A 20,524-nucleotide genomic window follows, 5' to 3' on the forward strand; every position below is an offset into this window, starting at 1 on the left:
CCCTCTCTTAGATCTTTCTTCTCGCGTGGCACCTTTGACACTTCGCCAAACCAGGGCCGGGGAAGGTGGCGTGACACAGTCGTTTCCACCCCTGGTGCACGGGAGCTGCCCGCCTTCCCCCATCCCGCCCTCCCAGGTGCTCTCAGTGGGGGGCTTCTCGGGGCCCAGTTACCTCCCCCAGGCTTTGGCTCACTCCAGGGCCAGGAACAGTGCAGAGTGACAGTGCCCTGGGATGCGGGTCTGTGGGGACATCTGGCTCCGAAGTTCCTTCCGGGGAACAGCCTGAAGGTTGGCCTCTTGGTCCAGCAGTTTCCTCTGCATATTGGGGTCACCTGGCACTGGCTCCTCCATGGGGACCGGAGTGTGCAGGGCCCTCCCTCCTGTCACGTGATCCACGAAGCTCACCTTGATTGACTGTGGCTCCGCCCGGTTGGCAGGACGGAGATGCGGTGATGGGGACTCATGACCTCCGAGCCCGACATGTCTACGCTGTTGGCAAACAGGCACTACGCATTTCACCCTTAAAAAGCCAACATAAAAAAAGAGCCAATATCATCTGTCTTTATTACTTAATGTCTGATTTTAAAGTTACACACATAGCTGAAATAAGTAGTCAAGCGATATTTAAGGGCACAACGTGGAAAACACACGAGCTCTGCGCATGGACCTCCAGTCTCATGGTTAAATTTCTTACCTTCGTTCCAAATACCGTCCGTGCACACGTGCACATGTGCACACACATTCGGTAACACAGACGGCAACGCGCTTTTTCTGCTCCTTCCTCTCTGCACTTCACAACACGTTCTGGGGTGACTGGGTGACTCCGTCAGTGAGTGTCACAGGTCAGGTCAGGATCTCAGGGTCCTGGGATCGAGTCCTGCCTCGGGCTCCTTGCTCGGTGGGAAGCCTGCTTCTCCCTCTCCCTGTCCCCTGCTCGTGCTGTTTCTCCCTCTCTCTCTCAAATAAAAAAATTAAAAATAAACAAAACAATAGATTCTATAGATTGTTTCATTTCTGTACATATAAATCTACATCTCTAACAGTTCCAAGACATCCTGTAATTCGGCCTCATTACTATTATTTGTTAGGTCATATTACAATATTAGAAAACTTTATGAAGACAGAAGGTGGAAAACAGTTTGGGGACACTCATGTAAGCACCAAATAAAGAGTGAGCTGTACCTCTTTGGCAAAGCACTGCATTCGTGGCAGGACACAGGATTTCCCCTCAAGGAACATGCAAGGGGTTAAAGGGTGCCCCCACAAAAGCCCCATGTCCCCGGAACCTGTGAACATGGACTTATTTGCAAAAAGGTCTTTGTAGGAATAATTGTGGATTTTGAGACGCAATCATCCTGATTTAGGATGGAGCGTCCTTATGGGAGGAAAGCTGAGGGAGAGGCCATGTGACCAGGGAGGCAGAGACAGGAGGGTCGCAGCCCCAAGCCCGTGAATGCGGGAGCCCCTGGAAGCTGGAATGGGCAGGAGGAGGGGCAGTTCCTCCCCTAGAGCCTTTGGAAGCAGCGAGGTGCCTCTGACACCTTGATTTCGGACTCTGGCCTCCAAACTGCGAGAGGACACGTGTCTAGTTTGAGGTCATTTGTTAAGGTGGCCCTAGGAGACCGATCCGCAGCACTGACCTAGATGTCACCAGCCCTACTCGCTCTGGGTCTTGGTTTTCTTCGTGTCTAAAAAGGAGAAGGTTGGGCCATAGGGTCTAAAGTTCTCTTGTGGGGCGAACAGTCTGTGACTGCGTTCGGGGCTCTGCACGAAAGCCTCCTCGTTCAAGGCCAGGCTGGGATCATGTCAGCTCAGGCTGTCTCTGCCCCTTCCCACAGCTCGGCGTTTTTCTCCTTGCTCGTGGGGGCGCTTCCTGTCCTTGTGAGCACCCGATGCTCTTCTGTGAAAGTTGGAGTGACTCCTCTCACCAGAAGGAACAACCTTCCCCCCATAGGGTCAGGACTCTTTTGTAACCAAAATGGGATTTGAAGCTGTTTAGGGAAAAGGGGACATACGTGGATGTGGTTCCCGTTCACGGATGAATAAATCACCACCCAAAATGCTAGGAGTGCCCCTGGCGGCCCCCCGGGGGACTGAAGGACCACCTTGCCTAGGGCCATGCCCTTCCCAGGCCCACATCCAGGGAGGGGTTCCCGGGGGGGACAGAGACCTGCCCTCCTGCCCCCGGACTCAGAAGGCCCGCCCTAGCACTCCAGCATCCTGGGGAGATTCCCAAGTCCATCCTTGAGGCCGCGTGGCGGTGCGGCTTCTCCTTCGCCCCACACGGCTTCCCTCCGCAGCCTTCCGAAGCTGTTGCCACCCGGAGACTCCCTAAGGAGCCCCTGCCCGCCGCGCCCCGTGGCCATCCCAGCAGGGGCAGGGAACTTACGGGCTTGTGTAACCCAACCATTCACGGAGCAGCAGCCCAGAGACCCCGGAACGTACTGGATCGGAGGCTCCACCGAGACCTGCTCCACACCGGCCTCCTAGTGGCCTCGTGCAGAGAGAAACCAGGCTGCATCGTGTCTCTGCCCACCGAGGACAGATGTAGGAAGGGGCTCTGACTGGCCCGGTGTGGGTCAAGCCCCCGGCTCCGGACGAAGGAGGAAGCCGCGTTTGGAAAACAGCGGCCGTGCCTGCCAACACCATGTGTGTGGGGCGGGCAAAGAGCATAGCCCGACAGCAGGAGGGACAGGGAGGGCTGCTGGGCAGGGGCACCGATGAGTGCTGGCCCTGGGGGACCCTCGCTTGCTACGAGCTGACCCCTCCCCATCGCCAGCCCAGGATGCAGTAAATTAGCTGTGGAGAGCTGGGACCCAGGGCCCATGAGCCCTCTTGCTGCCTGCCGGTGTTGACCTTTTGTTCTTCACTGAGATGAATTCCTTGCAGGCCCAGGCTGGGTGTTATGTGCGTCCGGCAGTGAGCTAGCCGAATTTGCTGATCCCCAGCCAGATACACTCTCCAACCATTCTAGCCGTTCAGAACAGAGCTAACCCCCCAGGACAGCAGGCCTTGAGGCTACTCTGAAAAATGTAACATTAAGGGAACAAAACAAATTAAGAAGCCTTGAGCCCTAAAAAGTAGGTAGAGATGCCCAACTCTCTCTCATGCCATCCCCACATCCCACAACGGCAGGGTCAGAAGTCCAAAGCTCTGCTGAAAGTAGATCCCTCACAGCCTCTGCGTGCCCCCGGCTCCGCCCCTGCACACAGCTCCCCTCCCCTCCCACTGCCCGGATCCCTCCGAGGACTGCTAGCACCTGATGGATCCGGACCTGGCCCAGGCGCTCAGTCGGCTTCCCCCTCTGGCTAGTTCGAAGTCATGACCCAAAGGTGTTGCAAGTCTTTTAGGTGCTGCTCAGCAGGGAGCCATGTGGGGCCAGGTGAACTATGAGGTGCCTTTAACTACTGAAGTGCAGAGGCCCGGACGTACCCCGGACGTGCGGCTGCAGAGAGAGGGAGGGACATGAAGTCACTTCCTGGGTTTTTGTGCTGAAGCCATCAGATAAAAGGAAAAGGGTGAAGGGTCTGCCTTCAGCTCAGGTCATGATCCCAGGATCCTAGGATTAAGCCCCACATCAGGCTCCCTGCTCAGCAGTGAGTCTGCTTCTCCCTCTCCCTCTGCTACTCCCCCTGCTTGTGCTCTCTCCGACCCCCGCCAAATAAATAAAATCCTAAAAAATTTTAAAAAAAGGAAAAGTGTCCAAAAGGACCCTGCAGGCCCTATCCACTAGCCGGCTATCCCTCTCATCCTTCTTTCACTTAGCCTTGATGTGGACTGGTAGCACCCAGGCCGGGCGAGGGCCCTTCCCAGAGCTGTCACCTTCTGATAGCGATCAGCCCTTCTGGCAAACAGAGGCAACAGGCTTCAGCTGGGCACGCACTCTCCCCAGAGACTGAAGCCGGGGGGACACGACCCCTTTGCGGGGTCAGCCCTGCGGGAAGACCGAAACAGTATAAGAATCCGAGGGCTCGTGATCTGAAAGGGGGGAGGGCTGGGCTCTGCTCTGAGGTCCTTCACACCTGAGGACATTTGCTCTGGAGCCTCCCTCTCACCCGTCCCCAGGCCCGCACCCGGGTGCTAAACGATCATGGTGGGAGGTGGCGGGATAGATGACAGCCCTCCATGGAGGAAGATCGGCCATGACAGCAGGGACCTCCGCCAGGTAGAGGGAGAGCGACCACAGGAGACCGCCAGGAAGGACAGTCAGCTCAGGGATCGTCCAGCAGCTCAGAGGACACTGATCATTGCTCCCCAGAGGGAGTGTAGAGAAATGGGCCCACTGCAGGACAAGAAACTGGTGGATTGCGGGAGAACCAAACGTGAGAAGGAAGCAGATTCTGTGTGTCAGAATTCTTCAAAGAACAGACCCAACAGGATACACAGAGATACAGAGGAGAGATTTATTATAGGAAGGGGCTCGTGTGGTTATGGTGGCCAAGAAGCCCCATGATCTGCTGGCAGCCGGCTGGTGGCCCAGCAGAGACCGTGGTGTCACTCAGTCTGAGTCTGAGTCCCAAGAACCAGGAGCCCCGGTGTCTGAGGGCAGGAGGACAGGGATGTCCCAGCCCAGGCACAGAGCAGACTCACCCTTCCTCTGCCTTTTTGTTCTTTTCAGGCCCTCAACAGACTAGATGATGCCCCAGGAAGGGCCACTGAGTCCGACGCTCATCTCTTCCAGAAACCTCGGCACATGCCCCAGGGACAATGTTTTATCAGTTACCTGGGGGTCCCTAAGCCCTGATCCCAGAGAAGAGCTGGACTTCAGATCCCATTACCGAGCATGACAGCCTTATGGACAGAGGTTGGGCTGCTGTGGGAGCCAGCGATGTGTTGAAGTCATAGGGACGGTTAGCGGGGACGTCATCAGTTCTGGAAATCTGGAGTGGCTGCTGCGTGAGGACAGGAGGTGGTGGACACAGCGGTTGCAGGCCTGACCCCTGGAGTCTAGGGTAGCAGAAAGGTGGACACAGAACCAGCAAGGGAAGCCAAGACAGGGACTCTTGAGGAAGAGAATGTTTGGGGTCACACAATTTAAAAGTCTAAACGTGGACTTTCAGCATGGCTGATCTAGAGGATAATAGAATGTCACTGGTGTGTGTGTGGGGGCAGGGGCGGGGGGAGTCTGTCCTTCTCTCCAGACACTGAGCAGGCTTCATGGCCACCACACTCCATGACCGGGCCAGCCACCCCTGTGGAAAGAGCTTCTTCTGTGGTTTCCTGGCTCTCTGGTCCCAGGCCCATCATTACACCCATTTGGTGGCCAGGGGTGAGGCCTGGCCTTTGACCACCCTTGGGTGGGCCGCAGCCTCAGCGGAAGCACGTGGAGTCAGCTCCCACGGGAAGAAGGGCTTCTTCTGTTGGCTGAGAGGGAAGGGCTTCTGATCAGGGAAAACCTATGCCCACCATGGCTCTTCCCCGAGTGCCGTACGTTGGGTGCTTGCCCACCACAGTGGGGTGCCCAGAGCGCCAAGACTCGGGTGCACACGAAAGAGAATCGTGTGACCGGTAGGGACGAATCATGGTTTTCTCCTGGGACCACCTAACGATGGGCTCATTCCACACACGGTTTAGCCCACACTGTTCGCTCCTCTGGGCCGGGCCCCATTCCAGGCTTAGGGACTCTAGGTGCTTTGGTTTTGTTTTTGAAGGCACGGGGGCTGCCCTTAAGGAGCCCCCGACCGGGGACAGGAGGCAGACTCGTACGGGACAGCAGTGTGTTAAGAGTAGTGATAGAAGCCCTTGGACTCGGGGCGCCTGGCCGGCTCAGTCAGTACAGCATGGGACTCTTGATCTCAGGGTTGTGAGTTCAAGCCCCACACTGGATGCGGGGATTACTTAAGATGTAAAAATAAACTCTTTAGGGGGAAAAAAAGCAGATGAATTCATCCAGGATATGTGAAGGATGTTTACAACTCAGTGACAAAAAGACAACCAGGTAAGAAGTGGGCAAGGAACTGGAATGGACACTCCTGTGAAGACAGAAGCGGAGAGATGTTCTGAGTCCTTAGTCATGAGGGAATGCAGGGCAGAACCACGGGATCCTACCTCTCACCCCCTAGAGGGCTATCGTAGTTAAAAAGAACAACAACAACAACAAAAACAAAACAAAGGGCAGGTGTTGGTGAGGGTTGGAGACCTTGGAGGCCTCATACATCCCTGGCAGGAACATGAGATGGTGCGGGCACTGTGGAAAACAGCTCGAGGGCTCCTCCCAAAGTTACCCGGAATCACCCTCTGACCCAGCAAGTCCACTCCCGGCCACTTCGCCTGCACTGTGAGCGGGGACTGTACCAGACATCGGCACACCACTGTTGCTGGCAGCGTTACTCACGGTGGCCTGAGGCGAAACCGCCCCGATGTCCCTCAGGAGGTGAACGGATAAACAAAGCCCGGTCTGCACGTCCAGCGAGACACTCAGCCGGAAAAGGAAAGGACTGGTTCGTGCTCCGAGGCTTTATGGCAAGCGAAAGACGTCGCACACAGAAGGCCGCGTCTTGTTTGATCCTGTTAGTACGAAGTCTCCAGAAGAATTACATCCACGAAACCAGAAAGCAGGTGGGTGGTTGCAGGCATGGGGGGAGGGGAACGAGGAGCACGTGCTCGAACCGGTTTTGTTCCAGGATGAGGAACCGGTTTCGGAGCCGGGGAGAGGTGGTGTCTGCACCACGACAGGAGTGCCCGGAATGCTCCTGCATCCTTCGCTGTGAAATGGTGCCTTTTGCAACATGAGGGTCGCCCCCGTTGAAACCACAGCAGCCTCTGACGCTGTGCGTCTGCTACAGAGAGCGTGTGACAAGGCTGCCCGGAGGGGGTGGGGGGTGACCGAGTTCAGGGTGGCTCAGGACAGCCTCTCCCAGGAAGGGACTTTCTCTGGGGGCCAGTTTCCCCCGAGTGGCTGTGCACCGGGACCCCGAGTTCCCGTTTCCTCCTCCTTCGCACGGAGCCTGGAGCTCCTCACCCTCATGTCGGAGCTCCACGTCAGGGTCTCGGCTGTGTTTGCCGGAGCCATTCTTGTTTGCTATTCTTGGGGGAGGCCAGGACAAAGGACTATTATCGAAGGCCTGCGTGTTCCCTGCGCGGTCACCGCGGCCCCGCACAGCATCCCTGGAGGCCAGCAACAAAGGCGGCCTTGTGGTGTGGGCGAAGCTGTTACACAGTACATTTTCCTGCGGGGAGGACTGTGGAGCTGTCAGGGGGAGCATCTCTTGCCATTTCACAAGCACCTCGTTCCGTGCCGAGGGGTCATGGGCGAGTGTCTGCTCAGCTCTGGGCCGTGCCCTGCAGAGTAGGGGAATGGGGGGCAAGGGGGCATGGGTGGCTCTGGGCCTCACTGTCAGGTTTACCAAGGGTTCGGGCCCAGAGGCCCGTCCCCAGCTTCCCTGGAAATCCCTGGTGACTGACAGAAAATCAGACAGAAGCTGATGGAATGTGCAGAGCCCGCGATTATGTGCAGGGCGTGCTTTCCCCAGAAGGTGTCACGCTGCTGCTGCCGCCAGCTCAGTGGGACAGGAGGCAGTGCCCATCCCCCTCCCAGGGTTTGGGGGCCCCACTGCATTGCCCCACCCAGACCTCTCCTGGCTTCCCTAATACCATCCCTCCTGTTCTGTGTTCCATTCTCTCCGAGACCTGACACAATTTCAAACTACTGTTTGGAGGGGCGCCTGGGGAGCTCCGTCGGTGAAGCATCTGCCTTTGGCTCAAGTCATGATCCCGGGGGCCTGAGATCAAGCCCCCCGTCGGGCTCCCTGCTTTTCCCTCTGCCTCTCCCCAGCCCCCACTTGTGTGCTCTCTCTCTCTGACAAATAAATTAATAAAATCTTAAAGAAAAAAACCCCAAACTACTGTTTGGAGGTCCTGTTCTGGCCAGGCCCTAGACGTGTTTATCAGATGTTGGTTCCTTAGTCCTCCGATTGCCACACGAAGTGGGTTACTAAGTCCACTGTGCACGTAAGGAGATAGATTCCAGGAAGACTGGGATTTGTTATTTACAGGGGGAGAGGATTCAAACCCTAAGTTCCCTGTTCTATAAACCGATCCCTCCCTCATAAACTAGTTCTTGGAGACATTCTGTCTCCCAAGTGACATCATGCCTCAACAGACTAAAAATAAGAGGTTTTCCAGGTAGTACTGGTGTATCTGTAGCGAGATGGGAGGTAGCTGGATATATGTTTTAGGCGGGTCTTTCTGGAACCCCCAACCTGCATCACGTGACTGCTTTGTCTACATTTCCCAGAGGCCGCTGTCGCTCACTGTCACTAAACTCTCGTTCAGTCGCGGGATCCAACCTCGAGCTGGCACACAGGTGACTCTGACCAAGCGATCCCTCCTTCGCAGTGCCCGTAACGTACACGCCGTGGGACGGAAGCGAGAGCAAGACTCCCCCGAGATCACAGCCAGCTGCAATGCTCTTCAGCACTCGCCTCTGGTCTCTGTCCTCGGAAGCCCCCAGACCCCACCCCCACCCCCACCCCCAGGAGCTGCCCCTTCTGTGCTATTCCCTCCGTAGACTGTGACGGATTGAGCAGGGTCTATGGGAGCAGTCGTCTGGTCTAGTGCTCTTTTAGTGGAGGAGAGGGGGACAAATAGGAAGAGGGAGGGAAGGAGGAGGGAAGCAATACAAGCTTCCAGCTTTATGACTGGATATAAAAAGACAAGCCAGTTAGAAGATGGGCCAGGGACTTGAACAGATATTGCTCGAAGCAAGACGTACAGAAGGCCAACAAGCACGTGAGAGGACACCCAGCGTCAGGAGTCATCTGGGAAACGAGAACCCAAACCATGAGACACCACTTCACACCCACTAGGATGGCTGCAACTGAAGACAGACAATCCCAAGTGTTGGCAAGAACGGGGAGAGATCCGAACCCTCAGACAGCATGGGTGGGAGCATGAAATGGAGCGGCCCCTTTTGGAAAACCCTCCGACAGCTCCTCGAACAATCAGACGTACACAGGGGCTTGCCATATGCCCCAGAAATTCCACTCCCGTTTGGTGCCCGAGAGGAATGGGAACTACGCGTCGCACAAAAAGCTGGAAAAGAATGTTCACGGCAGCCTGAAGCTGAGTCACAGGCGAAAACAACCCAGATGCCCATCAGCTGACCCAGGAACAGAGCGTGGCCTCTGCGCGCGGTGGTGTCGTTTGGCCACGGGAAGGGACGGAATTCTGACACGTGCTACACACAGATGAACCGTGAGCATGTTGTGCCAAGTGCCAGAAGCCCAAAGATTCCGTGGTGTCTGTGGGTCCGCAGGGGCTGTCGGGGGAGCCGGAGGGGGGCATGGGGTTCCCCTATGATGATGAAGATGCTTCAGAATGGACGGTGGTGGTGGCGGCCCATCGCCGTGAATATTCTAGAAGCCGCTGAACTGCACGAGTTCCCGTACGGCATGTGAGCTATCCATGAACTGTTCTGTTCCTCAAAGTTTCCAGAGGCACCGTGTCCCTTCCTGCAGCTCCTCTTGGTTCATATTAAGCTTAATGACTTGAGTTTCGGTTTTTAAATCTGACACAGATTTTTAAACTCCTTGCAAGCATTTTAATAAATACTAACATAGTATTTCATATCCGTTTTCGAGGTTTCTTAATACATAAACTACCTAATTTCTTTCTTTCTTTCTTTTGAACTATCTAATTTCTTAACGTCAGGCACACGTTACTCTCCTCTACTGGGAACGTAACGCCTCCGCTCTGTCCCCATCACAGCCCAGGCCCCGACTGCATCTGTAGCGTCAGTGTCAAGGAGGAAGGACGTGTTTGGGGCCCCTCTTGTGTGGCGGCAGCAGCAGCTCGGAGAGTCTGTAGGAAGTCACAGTTCGCTTCCTGCCTGGCCTCAGAGAAACGGAGAGAACAGTGGGGTTACATCACCGCTCAGTGCCATCCTAAACCCACGTGAACCAAGTCAGACCCAGGAGGGGCATAAAAGATTCTACCCTTGAGGAAAGCATCTGACAAAAATGAGAGTTTTTGGTTTTTAGCAAGGTATTCACGCCTTCTGCAAAGACATCTATTTAAATTCAGCGGTAGATGACCAGCTGGACAGGCTTGCAGGGGACATCTTGGCCTGGCCCTTGCTTATCTTGTCATTCTCGCACAAGACCAGCCGTGCCTGCCCCTAGCACCTGGCAGGCCCTAGCCCTTGGCAGGAGTGATTCCCAGAAGAGCTCCGGGTTCACAGAACAATGATTCAAACGTGTGTGCGGGGCCTGGCTGGCTCAGTCGGTAGAACATCGGACCCTTGATCTCAGGGTCGTGAGTTTGAGCCCCACAAAGGGCGTGGAGCCTACTTAGGAAAATAAATAAATAAAATTCGTTTCAGCAGGGGCACCTGGGCGCTCGGTGGGTTAAGCCTCTGCCTTCGGCTCAGGTCATGATCTCAGGATCCTGGGATGGAGCCCCGCATCGGGCTCTCTGCTCAGCTGGGAACCTGCTTCCCCCTCTCTGTCTGCCTGCCTCTCTGCACACTTGTGCTCTCTCTCTCTCTGTTAAATAAATAAATAAAATCTTTAAAGAAAATTAGTTTCAGCAATTAAAAAAAAAAAAGTGTGTGTGCAGAAGGGCACCAGCAGGGAAACTACACGAAAAAGTGAAAGTCATGAATTCGTAGAACGAGAGCACGATTATAGCGAATCCCCTAAAACTGCCTTTCGGTATGATTATGATGTTGTTGAGTAAAGTGTGGGTTAAAATATTCACCTGCAAGAATCCTCCATAGCAGTTAAAAGGAAAAAAAAAAAAACCAAAAGTACAGAGCATGTCTATAAAGTACTAGCACGGAGGGATGTCCCAGATACTGTGGGGGGGGGAAGTGAAAGCCAAAGAGAAAATATTAATAAATTCATAAAATAAAGTGTTAAAGAACAACTTTTCTTTTGCAGTGCCCCCCCCATGTATTTGTTTGCATACAGATAAAAATCTAGAAAGCTGTCCACTAAGCCATTAACTCTGGTTGTTTCTGGGAAGAAGGCTAACAGGAACTTTGGCTTCTGTGTTCATGTTTTTATATTACTTGCTGTATTTACATGTATAGATTTCTATTTTAATAAACATTTGAAACCTATTTTTAGGCGTTTCTTCCTTTTTATGTTTTCCTACACTTGATCATATACTAACTTCGTAAATCATTCTTGAAGCTGCGCTCAATTTTTTTTTTGTAATTTCATTTTAAAAAGTGTAATTTTTGCAACTTGGGTTCAAGCTGAGGCTTGCACACACCCGATTTCAAACCAGCACCATAATTAGTTTTCCAGACGTTCTTTCACACGATGCAAAGAGCCACTTTTGTCAAACTCTCCTCCTCCCTCCCTTGGTGACAAGTGCAATCACCCAGCTATTTTCAGCTGCTGTCACGACGTCCGTCCTGTAACCTGCCTTCTCCGTCTTCTGTTTCTCCTGTTTATTGGGGGAAGTTATGCATACTGTCCAGAGGGGACGATCCCATGAGGGGAGCTGGACTTAGTTGCTGACCTATTCAGAGTTATCACAGGGGCACCTGGGTGGCTCAGTGGGTTAAGCCTCTGCTTTCGGCTCAGGTCATGATCCCAGGGTCCTGGGATTGAGCCCCATATCGGGCTCTCTGCTCAGCAGGAAGCCTGCTTCCTCCTCTTTCTCTGTCTGCCTCTCTGCCTACTTGTGATCTCTGTCTGTCAAATAAATAAATAAAATCTTTTAAAAATTAAAAAAAAAGAGTTATCATGGGAGCCTCTCGATGTGTGTTAATTAATTAATTAATTAATTTTTTTTTAAAGTCAACTATAGTGAGTCTGGTCACTCTAAGAAACCCTCAGTTTTGAGGCCTGGGAGTTGTCTGACCCAGTTGGGTCCCCCAGAGGGTACCACGCACTTTGGGGGGCCTGTTCCTCCCTCCTGGGAGATGGAGCAGACAGGATGCGCTCGTCATTTCTCAGGGAGCACCCAGTCAAATATTTGCTCTAAATCATAAACCTCATTGTACTTTTGTGTCAAAGGTGTTTTTTGAGCCTTTCTATAAAACGAGGCATTCCATTCATTGCATAGCCTCGAGCGTACTACTTGCCAGTCTTCCGGGGGAACCATCCCTACTGTGTCTGCTCTGTGAAAATGTCCAGACCAGAGAAGGGGATCTTGTTACTTGCTGGAGAGAACCTGTGAAGAAGACCGGGTGTGAGACTTTTTGCAGGCGAACCATTTTGAAGGACGTGATTGGCCTGTGAAGCAAACCTCCTCCTCTTTGGGTTAAGAGGATGGGGAGAGTTATTGTGTATCCCTACGAGCTGGGAGAACGTCCGGTTTCAGCCCCTGTCCCATCTTTGGACACTGGCAGATGGATGCGCCAGGCCAGCAAACAGGTCAAGGCCGTGGCAACAGGTCACAGAGCCGGGATTTCTGGGAAACTCACGCAGTCATGATTCTCTCTTCCTGAGCTCACGCTGCCTTGTCTCTGGGAAAACTACGGCAAAGATGAACTTTGGGCCACCCAAGTGGCCCAGGCGTGGCGCTCGGAAGAGCAGATCTGAGGCTCTGCTGCTGGGTCACTGAAAGTTCCGCTTCCTAAGTTCCCTTGCACTGGCAAAATGAAACCAGGTTAAAAACCCAAAAGGAAAGCGGGGGGAACTGTGGTCGGGCTGTTTCATGGCCTGTTGTCATTAGCAACCTGCTTTCCGCGGAGACTAACGTCTGAACGGCTGGGCTGGGCTGGGCAGGGCGGGCGGGGCCTGCGGAGGGGGACCCCGGCCCACCCAGCCGTCAGGTGCGGGGCTGAAGCCGGCGAGAGGAGGTCGGAGCGTTTCCCAGGCTCTCCGCCAGATTCCATGCAGGCAACGCGAACTCATGGAGCGGGGACCTGGCCTTCCAGCAGGTTCCAGCCGGCACCCAGCTCTGATACCTGAAAGGGAAAGCACCCAGCTCTCCCGACTGCCGGAGGAAAGGAGCGAATGCAGCCGGACCCCTGCACGCGGAAATGTCCACAGGTGACCGTGTGGACGCGGGTGAGCGCCGCGCTCTGGTTACTGAGAGCGCAGGGTGCCGGCTGGAGTTTGAGACACTCGAGGGTGTGAGCTCTGCCGAGTTACCAACATGACTGAACCTCGGCTTGACTCGATTGGATGGTTTCTCAGATTTAAAAGCTTAAGACAGGAAACACTCCGATACTACTGTTCGGCGTCGCTATCGGGAAACCAGCACCCGGCAGCAAGCCGGGCAGATAACTTACCAGGTGGCAAACAAAGTGCCGATGCTATATACCGACTCTACCCTCAGAGCTTCTGCACCCGGGCCTCAGGCCTGGACAGCACTGCCGCAAGGGAGGTACCGTGTGGCCTTTCCACCAGTGAGAAAATTCTGGAACTTGATACCGAGTCTCATGCACACAGAAAGGCAGGGCCGTGATGTGAACAGAACCACATCCCTTCCATTATGGGCACTTGGCTTGTCAGCAGCGAGCTCGGGGCCCACGGGAAGAGGACGTTTCCAGGCCCTGCTTGGATCTGGGTGGAGCCACCTGTCTGGTTTTGCAACTGGGAAGATGCCAGCGTTGATGTGTGCCGTTTGCAAACCTGCCGGTGGGAGAGCCACGTGACTCGTCGGGCTGCCCCTTCCCGGTTTGTGAGACCACAAAGGACTCCAGGAGGTGGCGCCACCGCTTAGGGGAAAACTGCCTGCGGTGGGGGGACCTGCCAAGAACACACAGACGGTCCGTCAACGAGAAGCACACCTTTTTTCTGTCAAGCTTCTGAGATTTTGAGGTGGGTCGTTCAGCAATGGTGGAGACGCTGGGCTCCAAATTCAGCTCACCTCGTTTTTTTTGCGTGTTCTGCTAACAAGTCAAGTTCAACAAAACGGATTAAAGGACACGTTGTTTCCCCCTTTATAGAAAGAGGCCAAGTTGATACATGAATTAGCATTTTATTTAGGGTTGCCAAACCCTGCACACGAAAACACAGATGCCCAGTTAAGTCTGAATTTCAAACAAACAACAAATACCATTTTTAGTGAGTGTGCTCCGTGCAATACTTGGGACACGCTTACACTCAACAGTCATTCATTTACCTGAAATTCCAATTTACTGCACTGCATCTGGCACCCCGGATCTCATTCTATCACATCCTTGCTGTGGACCCTGCTTGGAAAGTCCTTCCTGTCACCTCCACGAGCCAACATTACGCCCACTTCCGGTCCCGGCCCGGATGCCACCGCTTCCTGGAAACAGCCTCCCGCGCTCTGTCCCCGCAGCTCCCGAGTAGCCCTTGCCACCCCTGCGCCCGCCATGCAGATATCTAACAAGGCTTGCTTGTTTTTTTTAATTAAAGATTTGTTTATGTATTTTGAGAGAGAGAGAGGAAGAGAGAGTGCGCCCGAGCGTGACTGGGGAGAGGGGCAGAGGGAGAGAGAGAGAATCGCAAGCCAGCTCCCAGCTGAATGTAGAGCCGGACTCGGGGCCCACGAGCCTGAGATCCTGCCCTGAGCCGAATCAAGAGTCGGATGGTTCCCCAGATGCACCACCAGACGCCCCAAGGGGTGTTCTGTTTTCAGATTTTAGATTCTTGAGGGTGGAGGCAGACTGTGGGGTGTGAATGGAAATGACACACGCACCACCTTAAAAAAGGGGCGTGACCTCCCTTCGTCCTTGTCCCCGTCATAGGCGGGTAAGCCGGCCTGGACCCCACACAGGCCGCATGCTCGGGATGGCAGCAGCCCCAGGAGGGGCATCCGGGTCACCGACACGGAGTGTGAGCTGAGCTGACTCATCGGTGCTTGGTCTGACCCAAGCTCTACCTGAGAGAGAAATGAGCTTGCTTTCTTGGCGTTTGGAGTGTGTGTCTCTGCTTGCAGAGGGGTTTCCGTCCACAAGGTCACTTGGGGAGGGAAGGGCACGAGGCCTGGGGCTCTGAGCCTGGGAGGGAGCAGCCCCCAGGCTGGAAATGGCACCAAGGCCTTCCGTGTCCATCCAAACCTTAGCTGAGTGTGGATTTTCGGGAAACGTGGGCCTGCCGTGGGCCTGCCGTGGGCCGCGCTGAGGGAAGCTCTAGAACTCTGGGCATTGCTCCCATGCGGCCGCACGTGGCTGAGGAAGCACAACGTCTCGCGTCCCAGCTGGGCTCCCTCCGCCACCACCCAGTGAGCCTCCATGGGTCCGCACCACGAGAACTGCCGTTTTTTTTAGACACCCCTTCTGTGGTGCTGCCTGATTCATTTGTCTTTACTTCCAAACATCCAGCCCACGTTTTATTGTCACTATCTGCATTTTGTGGGAAGCTACTGCACATAAAAAGACTCTTACAAATCAGCAAGACAGAAAACTAGAGACCAAAGATAACGCAAAAGATTGGTTTCCATAAACGGCCCCTCAAAGCCGGTCTGCCTCGTGTGTGGGCCGGTGGCCTCGCGCACTCAGCTGCCCTTGGCTGCCTGGTCGCGGGCCCGCTTTGGCTGATGTGACAGGGGTGTCTGCACGCGCAGAGCAGACGTGAGGAACACACTGAGTCGTCCTCCCTCCTTTCTTGGATCCCTGCCACTGTCAGGACCATCAGGCCAGCGAGTCCCAGCCAGCCGGCGCGGCCCGGCCGCTGACCCCAAACACATGAGTGAGCCCAGCTCGCAGTGGAGTTCCGCCAGGATCAGCAAAACCGCCCAGTGACCCGTGGAATTTTCTTTCTTTCTTTCTTTTCTTTTCTTTTTCTTTTCTTTTCTTTCTTTTTTTTTTTTTTTGGTACTAGAGAGAGAGAGAGAGAGAGAAGTAGAGCCCAGGTGAGCCAGCCAGAGGGGAGGGGAGGGGAGGCAGAGAGAGAATTCCAAGCAGACCCCCACTGAGTGCAGCGCAGAGCCCGACATGGGGCTGGATCTTGTGACCCTGAGATCACTACGTGCGCAGAAACCAAGAGTGGGACGCTTAACTGACCGAGGCACCCAGGCACCCCACCTACAGACTCTTGAGAAATAATTAACAGCTGTTGCTTTAAGCCATGGAGCCCAATGTGGGGCTTGAACTTAGAACACTGAGATCATGACCTGAGCTGAGATCAAGAGTCAGGTGCTTAACCAGCTGAGCCCCCCAGGGGCCCCTTGACGTAGTTTGTTACCAGGTAATAGCTAACTAATACAGATAAAAAATACAAAAAGTCAATAAGCAGATCTAAAAATCTTTGATCTGACCCATAATTAAATACAAATCTGAAATAATGAGCTATTAAGCCAGGTTAGAAGAAATCAAGTGTGGTGACCCAGCTTTGCTGGTGGTGTGTTAGACTCAGACACTTTCGTGTGTGGGGGGATTCTGGAAGGTATTTTGGCAAAACCCAGCGTGACGGGTATGTGGCACTCCAGGCCCATCCCAACCTCCTTCTCACGTGACCTCATACAGCACAGAAGCAGGAAAGTTACAAGCTACGTCCCCTGGGCTCCAGTAGAGCCGGATTTCTGGGTGTGAGCTGGATTCTGCTGCTTGAGTTTGGGGAGGAACCGACACTCCTAGGGGCAGACGGTTGTCAGTGATTTGTTTCCAGGAGATTTCTTGACCCCTTCCACGTCCCGATGGTGGCCTAGACAGCACGTCTCTGCAGGGGCCGGCGTGGGGCAGCGGCCCAGCCAGCAAGGATGTGCCTGACGAGAAAGGTAGGACTTCTCGAGGCCCAGGTCTGCAGGATGGCTCTGGAAAGTCATTCCTCATGGTCGACCAAAACCTGTCTTTGAACCTTGCGATGTTCCCGCACAGCAGCCCACAACTGCAGTAAACCTCTAGCTCCTCACACCGGCTGCAACGCGTGCTGCTCTCAGGCCCTGCTACACCCCGCCACACACGACATTCACAACACGTCCTTGACCCACGTCTAGGAATTTATCCTCCACTTATACACAGAAGGACACAGAGATCCGCGATCACCGTGCTGCTGTTTACAACGGCGATTCTCAAAAACCCTGGGTGCCTCCTGAATGTCTATGGGCAAATGACGGAACACTGTGAATGACGCGGTGGGAGAGAGAAGCAGCAGGTCTGCGAGGACACGTGAGAAGCCCCGTCCAGGGTGCGCTGGTACATCATGGAAATTGCACAACAGTAAGCACAGGGTCTGGTAGGTAATCAGAACCCCCCATCCGCCTCCGGTTGGAAAGTCCCCAACAGCGGTTCCTTCAGGTCAGTGAACAGGGTGGGGGGGTTTATTTGCATTGTCTGGATTCTTTTTCACTAGGTGGGGGCTTGTTACTCTTATCATAAAACCTCATTAAAAATTAAATAAGATGCATGAGTGTTACATCAGATAAACTTATTTCAAATCCACAAAGAATTCCCTGAAGGTGCGACACGGGCCAGGCATGGGGCGCGGTGCTCCTGGGCTGTAGGAGTGAGACAGGCGCCAGGGTCGACTTCAGCAGGCCCGAGCAGAGCACACGCAGCCCCCACACACGGCAAACCACGCGATCGTAGCTACCAAGTGTGGAGCAGAGACGTGGAGGAGAGATGGGAGTCCGGAGGGGCCTGGAAGGACCGATCACTCTGGGAGCTCCCGTGGCCTCCTCTGGCCTTCGAGGACCTCGGACGTCTCCTGTTCGTCCTGCGCTTGGCACGCGCTGAGTGTTACACACAGAGACTCGGTTAAAGTTTCTGACGACTCCATGAACTTGGCATGTTATTGCCTCATTTTGCAGAAGGAATGAGTCGGAGAAGCTAAGAAGTGAGGTCAAGGCCATGGCAGGGGCGTGGGCCCTTACCACTGTGTGCAGAGCCGGGAGGGGGCCTCTCTCTGAGGGCGGGGGGCATCCGAAGGCAGGCAGGTGTGGGTACTGACAGGCTGGAGGTGTACACCATGAACTAGATACTGCGCTGAATAATCCTTTGCTCCACTTACCCCCCCCCCCCACCTTTTTAAAAGATTTTATTTGTCAGAGAGAGCAAGAGCGAGCACAAGCAGGGGGAGCAGAGGCAGAGGGAGAAGCAGATTCCCCGTTAGGCAGAGAGCCCTATGTGGGACTCGATCTTAGGACCCTGGGATCATGACCCGAGCTGAAGGCAGTCACTTAACGAATGAGCCCCCCCCTCTCTGCCCGGAGTCCCCCCTTAGCCCACCTTGAGAAAACACAATGTTGTGCCTTCTCTGCAGGACGGGCTGTGACCGGCTTCCATCCCGCATGCCCAGCAAGTCCTTCCCGCCACAGCTGGGCCCTCACTTCCACCTCATCCCGTCCATGTAAGGACCACATTAGCCTCCAGGCAGTGACGCCTTCCACACCCTTGCTGACTCCGGCAAGCAGTTTTGAAAAGTCCATAAGTACCCCAACTGTAAGTTAACACCAACACACGTGCTCCACCAACGCCACACCTGCCAGATACTGATGCTACACGAGACACGCACGCATTTGCCCTGGAAACTTCCCCCTCGTCATCCCGTCTTCTTTCTCGTGTGCACCCGATCCTGATCCTGGCATCCCATGCCCTGGGGCTTTCAGGCTCCCTTCCCCTTCCGTCCCCCCATCCCGCAGAGCCTGGATCCATCAACGAACTCAGCCCTTATCTGAACCTGAAACACTGGGGTCTCACCCTTTCTGAGAAAACCTGTGCTGTTCAACGGTCTTCCTACCTTTCCTTTCTTGTCACCACTAGCAGCTCCAAGAGCACAGGCCCACTTGGACACAGCAGTCCCCTGTCACCACTGGCCCCTCCGACTCCTAGCCCCACACGGCCCTGACCTGGGATCAGACCTGAGCTATTGTCAGTTCTGACACCCCTGCCTCTGCTCCTGCCAAGTCCAAGGGCTGCACTGATGTCCCAGTTCTGCTCTTACCAAAGCAAAACAAGAATGACAGCGTCAGAATAAATATGGCAGCAACACCGAGAAGTGTTAGTGATTAAAATAAAAGGTGTGCAGAGTTTTGCAGAGTGTTAGCATATGCTGTTGACCTAAAGTTAGGGGAGACTGTGCACAGCGTCACCTCCAACATACAGTCATCGGCAGGAGGAAATAAGGGTTGTTTCTGGGTGGTGGGAAACAGGTGATTTCTGTTTCTCCTTCACCACTGGTACCTTTGGCGAGCCTTGCCAGCAGGCGGGACCCCACGGCCCGCTCTCAGGTCTGCCCCCTGCTGGCGGCCTCCAGCAGCGCGGGGCAGAGTGGGAATCACAAGTGGGGCACCTGAGGTCCCTTCATGGAATTCTCCATTTTTGGCCTGACTTGTGTAATTTCTTTTCTGTTTTGAGACCTCCTTTTTATTTTGTCCTGTGAATATTTTCTTGCAAATTTTTTCCCAGTAATATACGTTAGGCTGTGACTATTTTCAAGTGATTACAATTTTTACTTATTTCTATCTCCTTCCAGAGGCTTCTGCCCCGATCGGTCTTAGGAACAAACCCTCACGCTGGGTCAGGGGGGCGTGCAGGACCAGTCAACAGCCCTTGAGGAGATGGGTGGGAAAACACGTCAGTGGTCAGCGCCCCGATCACCTTGGTGAGAGCTCTGGGACAGTTGTGTGGGGGATGGGGTCGAGGAGGGCGGGCCCAGGGGGTGGGGGCACCGTCAGCAGGCCGACACCACCATGGTCTGGATGATGGCCGGAGGGCTTGAACCCGGGAGTCACAGAGAGACGGTGAACTTCAGGGACGTCGATGTGGTGGCCAGTCGGGTTATGTGCAAGCAGCCTGCGGAGAAAGTCGGTTTGGGATAAACTGGGTGTGGGAGGCCTAGAACGGGCCAGGGTCACAGGGGTGGAGTGTCCCCACAGAGGAGGGCCCCAGAACAGACCAGACGGCCAGGGACCACACAAGCAGGGGCACCCCGGCTTACAGGAAAAGCCAGGAAAACCCAGGTGTGTGTTATCAGCCGTGGCGGGGGCGGGGCTTCTAGAGGGCAGGAGGGATTCAGACCACTGAAGCGAAGGACTGTAACCGAGGGCTACTGATCCACCTGTCGGGTAGCGAGGCCCGGTCACCCCGCAGAGGGGCAGCGTGTGTGAGTTGGGGGCTGGTGCACAAGTCTGGCGGAGAAAGGGAGCCCGAAGTGGAGTTGAAACGGGGGGGTGGCAGCACAGAGAGAGCACGTGGGTCCAACACTCAGCACCGTGTCCAGGACGCAGCACATGTTCCAGAAATACGAACCCCCACTCACACATCGACCACATAATAACTTAAACCCCGTTCCGTGTCCGGCACCGTCTGGGACGTGTAGACAGCCAGTGAACGACGGAGACAGAGTCCCTCCCCGGAGCTCACGCTCCTGTCTTGGAGACAGAGGAAACGAAGAGCAGGACCCAAATGTGTGGCCGGTCAGTGCTAACAAGGAGAAAACAGGCAGGGATGGGGGAGGGGGGGTATCAGGGTTTCAGATCGGGTGGCCTGGCGGGGCCTCCCCGGAAGCGCACTCAAGCTCCCACGATTCGGAAGTGATGGGGCAACTCGCTCCTAGCGTGGTGACCCCAGGGCCAGGCTGTTCCTGGACTGTCCCTGCCCCCTTCGCCACAATCAACACCACTGGTGTCAACACTGTGGTCCCTGGTCCTCCAGAAGCTTCAGCAGCCACGGTCTACACCACAGAACGGAGTCGGGAACGTGTGGGGAGCG

This window comes from Enhydra lutris, unplaced genomic scaffold, assembly GCF_002288905.1.
Source record: "Enhydra lutris kenyoni isolate GAN:26980312 unplaced genomic scaffold, ASM228890v2 scaffoldscaffold61, whole genome shotgun sequence".
Lineage (NCBI taxonomy): Eukaryota > Metazoa > Chordata > Mammalia > Carnivora > Mustelidae > Enhydra > Enhydra lutris.